A 6,805-nucleotide genomic window follows, 5' to 3' on the forward strand; every position below is an offset into this window, starting at 1 on the left:
TGGAGCGATTAAAGAATTTCAAAAAAAAAGTTAAAATTTTCAGGGGGCCACACTTTGTACTATGTTATGTTTTTTTGGAATAAACAGTACCACTTTCTATGGCCCCCTTATTTGAGGACCTAAAACTAAACTATTTTGAAATAAAATTAGTAGTTTAGAAACTAGATTCAAAGGACTACGACTTTTGTTTTTGTCATATCTTAAAATTTTGAGCGTAACTATCTTCAAATTCTTGTTGAAGTCCAAAATTTTCTAATTTCAGGAAAATGGTGTCCACTTATACCCCCCTTTTGGCACCACAACTTGGTGCACTTACCCAATGTGAACACCAGAAACAACTGGTTCACCGCTGGCTGGAGCCATTATATCCTAACCTAAAGCTCCTGTAGTAAATGTGGTATGACAAGTGCCGACAGAAGGGGAGTACAAGTGAAAGGCCGTACGCAAAAAAATTTGCAAGTTTGCATGAAGCAAGAAAACCCAGGCAGACCCTAGACATGTTTCAATAGACATGTTTAGATATATTTGTTTATTAGTTAGTTTCTATTTTTTTTAGAAAAAGAGGGGTAAGAACTTTATTGAACTTTAGAACAAAGCAATAAAAAACAACAAAGGGCCAAAGCCCCAGAAGACACTAAAAACCAAATCATCTCTCCATGATTTCACTTACTTCCTCTGTCAAAATCCTCTCCAAGTCCTGACATAATTCACCTAGCATTTGCTCTCGCTCATCAATCCTCCAACCATCTATATTTTTCGATGCCTATTTTGCCAAGCAATTTGCTGCCCTATTCCACTCCCTTGGAATATGGGTATACAACACTAAATCCATCACAGAGCTAATCTGTAAGATCTGCTACACTATCAAAGACAACTCCCAACTAACACTCGAATTCTTCCTCTCAAGGAGAAGATTCACCATAACCTGAGAATCAGATTCGCAAATCACCTTACACCATCCAAGAGCATACGCCCTCTTCAAAGCATAAAGAATAGCCAGACCTTCCATTCTATTAATAGTCTGCATCCCTTCATTGACTAAGAAAATAAAGGCCACCGATCCAGAAGAATCCCTACCAATCCCACCTATTCCAGCTGGCCCAAGATTTCCCCTGGATGAACCATCTGTATTAATTTTTAGAATGCCAGTAGGAGGGATCATCCATTTCCCCATCCTTTAAACTTTTTGCTTTTTATTTCTGCCTCTACTAACATAGGGTAATGCCGAAGATATTCCTTGTATCCCGAGCCTATCAACCATCGTAGCATCATTTCTCTCAAGTGGTAGCACTATCTCACTCTCAGCCAAGAAAGTATCCTGAATCATTCCCAAAATTCTATTCCAAACCTAATGAATCCCCAATGCTTCCCCTTGGAAGATTCTTCAATTTCATTCCATCCAGACTTGCCAAAGTAGAAAGATAGGTCCAACATACCAAACATCTTATAGGAGGGGACCCAAGGATGGGGGCCTCCCCAAGATCATCCAGAAATCAGCCAGGGAGGAGGCATGAATGCACGGGTGTTTCAAAACACCCCACCAAAAATGCCATAACTGTAGGGTGAAAGAGAAATGGAAGAACAAATGCAAAGAGTTTTCCTCCCCACTACTGCAAAGGATGCATCTTGAAGGGCCAAAGAAACCCCTTTTGTGAATATTGTCCCAAGTCAAGCATCTATTCCAGACTAAAGCCCAAATGAAGCAATTACATTTTGGCCAAGAAAAACCTATTCCAGACTTTCTTCCATCATTGAACCTCCTCCCCCACCAACTATTGGGAGAGAAACTCCTAATATCTAGAGGAAACAGTATAAGCACCCTTGGGATTAGGGGACCAGGCCAACACATCATCTCCCATAAGGGCACTACAACTTCGCCTAGAAAGAATGTATTGGATCTCAGTATGCTCCACTTCCAAACCAAAAATAGGCCATTCATCTGGGTTCTTCCACCTTGCCTCCACCATTTGACCTGGAAGGGAAAATGACTTAAAGTCGCGCACCCTTGACCAACCAGCATCACAAAACCCGTGGACTAATATGGGAAAATTAGGATATTGAGAAACCATGGGAGGATAGCCATCCCAAGCATCATACTAGAACTGGGCCTTTGAACCACCCTTGTAGATCCAAAATAAACCACCCTTAATAAGCGTAGCCCCTTTCTTGAGAGTATTCCAAATAATCGAGCCTTTCCCATACAAGCTATACCGTGGGATATCTTTCTAAGGGATCCTAGGAAGATACTTCTGAGTCAAAATTCTAGCCCATACCTGGTCCTATTCCACACACCATCACCAATACAATTTGGCAACCAAAACAATACCAGTTAGCAAGGATTGTCATAATCCAAGACCACCTAACTGTTTTGGGCTACAAACAACCTCCCATCTGACAAGACTCCACTTAGTTGAAGATAGATTACCAGCCCATAAAAATTGTCTTTCTAGCAAATCCAATTCCCCAACAAAGCTAATTGGTGCCACCTGAACCATACTCCTATAGAGAGGAAGAGCTTGAATCACAAATTGAAGCAACTAGACCCAACCAGCAAATGAAAGCCAACGATGAGTCCAATGAGTAACTTTGACTCGAAACTTATCCATAATATCCTGCCAAGATTCCTTAGACTGCCTACCACCTGAAATAGGAATGCCAAGGTAGAGAAAAGGAAGACTACTAATCTGGAATCTAAGAATACGAGCGATTCTTCTTTGAATAGAGAGTGGAGTGTTGAAGAAAAAAATGGATGATTTTCCCTTGTTAATCAACTGTCCTGAAGCAACAAGATAAACATCCAACACCTTACAAATATTAGAAGCCTCACGAATAGTAGTCATGCCCATCAAAGCCGTATCATCCACAAATTGTAGGTGAGATTGCACAGGAAGGCTTCCTCCCCATTGCCAACCCTGAATGTAGCCCCCTTCAACATTCTTTTTTATCAAGTGTCCCAAACCTTCTGCCAAAATAAGAAACAAATAAGGAGAAAGGGGGTCACCTTGCCGTAATCCTTGAGAAGCACCAAAAAGATCAGAGTGTTCTCCATTAATCAAGACTGAAAAAGAAGTCGAATTCACACAACTCATAACCCACCTAATCCATTCTTCCTCAAAACCAAAGGCTCTCAAGACCTTTTGGAGAAATTACCAATGGACTCTATCATATGCCTTAGCCATATCCAACTTAATGAACATAGCCTTATCTTTAGAATTGACCATAGAATTAATAGTCTCAGTAGCCACGACCACCCCATCCAATATCTAACGGCCCATCACAAATCCACTCTATTCCTCAGAAATTAGTATTGGATTCCACTTTTTAAACTTGTCAGCTATCAACTTAGATATAATTTTAAAAATAACATTGCAAAGAGAGATAGGGCGGAATTGATTTAACCGGTCAACCCCTTCCCCTTTGGGGATGAGAGCAAGGAAGGTAGAATTCAAAGCCTGAAGCATTTTCTTGTTCCTCTGGGATTCTTGAACAACTGCCAATAAGTCTAACTTGATAATATCTCAAAATTCTTGGAAGAATTCAATCGGAAAGCCGTCTAGACCTAGAGCTTTTCCTTTCTTCATCTAGAAAATAGTCCTCTCTAACTCCTCCAAAGATATGACACTCACAAGTTGCTCTTTCATTTCCAAAGAGACTAAAGAAGAAATACAAGAAAAGACCTTAGCCTCTTCAACCAAGTCCCCCTATGATTCCTCCCTAAATAAAGACGAAAAATACTGCACAGCTTCACTAAAGATGTCCTGGGAAGAAGAGAGAACCTCCCCCCTATCAGTCACCAAAGTAGATATGAAATTACCATGTCACTTGGCCTTCACTAAGTTGAAGAAGAAAGTAGTATTCTTATCACCTTCTTGAAGCCAGTCAATCTGAGCTTTTTGTTTCCAATAGATTTCCTCTCTTAGCTCCCATTCCTCCAAGGTTTCCCATTCCTCCAAGGTTTTTAGAGCCCTAGCTTCCTCCTGCAGCAAATACTCTGAGACCCCATCTTCCCTAATCAACCTAGTAATATCATGCAACTCAGCCTGGGCCACATATTTTTCCTGGAAAATATTTCCAAAGCTATACATGTTCCATCGTTTAAGCTGGTACTTAAAATATTGAACCCGATTCAGAATCTCCTTAGAAGGATTAAATCCTACATGCCATGGTTTAACAAATAGCCCAACCTAGTTGTAACAATAGGGCCCGCCTTCAAAGACCCTGTTTTGATTAGCCATGCAGGTGAATGTGACCATGAAAAAGTTATTTGCAAGAAATGTGACCTCCATTTCGCCCTCTGGTTCTTAGACTCTCCGAGCCCAATTCTCCAAAAATTGAAGGGATACTCTTAAACCCAAAAATTTGCAATATAGCAAGTGCCTTAAAAAATACTCAACATCCTCAACAATCATTTCATAAGGGATTATCAATTTAGGTCTTTCTTTGCATCATTCAAGACACCCATTTATCTTCATGATCCAAGGTCCACCAAACGGGTTTGAATCTATAGCTCCTGAGCTCTGAGAAAAAAGGGCATTATCCAACACCCTTGCCCCTTGTTTTGGCGGATGCATGTCTTCCACATCATGTAAAACTATGTCGGGTATAGCCACAGAAGGCTGACCCTGAGACATATCTTGCACAGCCCTATGGTGATCACTGCAGGGGGTCACTATCCAGGCTCCACCTGATTCAGCACCCCACAACCCATAGGAATGCTACTACCAAGGCTCAGCCTGTAGAAAACCCACACTCTGCACCTAATATCTTCCTCCACACAAGAAAAACACACCCTCCCATAGTCGCACGCATAGAAGACCTAGGAAAGAGCTAGTGCATGGTTCTCCTAGCTCAGCAGTAGCACACAGACGCTGCACGCAGACTCCATCCTTCTATCGCTCCAAATCACCAATATCATTACCCAGTTTCTATTTTTTTTAGTGTTATTTAATGTGGGTATTTTCAAGTTGATCTAATGTTTTAAATTGAAGGATACTATTTGTTGCTTTAACATACATTATCATTCCTAAGTGGCTGACCTCAATAGTTTTGGCATTAACAATTCGATAGACAAAAAATGATTCATGCCAGTTGTCCCTTTATTTTTTGACAAGAACATGCAATCATTGTTTTCCAATGTCATTAGTGATATTCACAATTATGCATATTAACTTCACCGACCAACTCAAGTGACCTACATTTGACATAGTGCAATATAATTTGTTAAAAGATCCTCCACTTTTTTATGTTGGGAGTTATTTATTAGTCCACAATACATTATAATATATGGAATATATTACAATATATTGTATTTTATTACAATAGTATATAGTAGTATTTTTTTTCTTTTTATAAACACATAATTATTATTCTTTAGTGTGTGATAACTCATCAAAAGATCCTCCACTTTTAAATATTGTGAGTTGTTTATTAGCAAATAATAATCACATTGTCTAGTCGGTTAGAAGATTTTTTCTATAGTAATTTTGTTTAAGGCTTATCAGTCGACTGCTTAGCTTTTCCCATTTTCTATCTTAAATTTTTCAAAAGTATGCAATTGTTAACTAGAACTGAAATTAGTATTACTTATATTGTCATTGATTGGCCATATTCTATCCAAATGTGTTGTCTATTCAAGCTCACGATGGCTCAGAGTGAAGCAATGAATTTAAGAACATCTACAATATCAATATGGAATGACAAAATCATATCAATAAGAGCTATAGCCAATGATGGCTCCTTTGTGAGTCTCAACAAATTTAATATATTATTCACTACCTTCTCAATCACAACTCTTAGGGTGGAATTTGAAATTTGGAGTCGAATGATTCCAATGTTATTTGCTAATTTCCATTATATCTTCTTTTGTTGACTATGATCTTTGATTTTAGTTGTCTGTTGAAAACTTGACCAAATATTTTCTCTAACCTATACTGGTGACTAGGGCAACAACTAAATTTGTTGATTGTGCATGTATGACATGAACAATGCTTCTTCGATTTCAAATCACTCGAATTCAAAGATTTAGCAATTTATGTTCCTTGCATTTTTTATGAGTTTGTTAATATATTTCATATTGATAGAGTAAGAATGTAATTTACAATGTATATCATTTTACTCGAGTAACCTAAAATGCATAAAATATCTATTATAGTAAAGGGTTAATTTAATTTAATTTATTAAATTACCTCTACTCCCTTCTTAAGATTTCACTTTATGCACTTACATTTCTATTTAATAATTAAATATTAATTATAAAATGTCATTTACCTCTTAGGGTTTCCTTTTTAGATTTTACAATCTCCTTCTATAAGGATTGATCAATTATAAATTTCATTATTTCTTTTCAGTCTAATAATATAATTTTTCATATTTTTAGAGCCAAAACCTTGCCTCTTCTTTGTCTTTTCTTCTCTATGATATTTTCTTTCATGCAAGTGTTCTACAAGTTTTGTGGATTTGTATTGCTCAAATCCTTCATTTTTGAAGAAAGTGGGATTGAGGGTTTTTTGAATTAGAGCTAGTTATCTTTTGGCATTTTTTGTGCAAATAGGGGATCTTTGAAAATTAGAACTCTTTGAGTCCAAATAAACCTCACAATTGGATTAAAAAGATGTCAAAACCTCTATTTTCATATAAACTATGTCAATTTTTGGACACTAGGAAAATCTATGCAATTTTTTTTTCTTACCAAGGTCATATGGCCCTCAACATGCATTATGAGGCAATTTTTTTAATTAAAAAATTAAAATCATGTTTTTTAAATGCATCACTGTCATTGGTGTTCACTGCCTATGCACCACCATGC

Source organism: Cupressus sempervirens, chromosome 10 (genome assembly GCF_028749045.1).
Source record: "Cupressus sempervirens isolate cs-2001-9-10 chromosome 10, ASM2874904v1, whole genome shotgun sequence".
NCBI classification, from domain to species: Eukaryota; Viridiplantae; Streptophyta; class Pinopsida; order Cupressales; family Cupressaceae; genus Cupressus; species Cupressus sempervirens.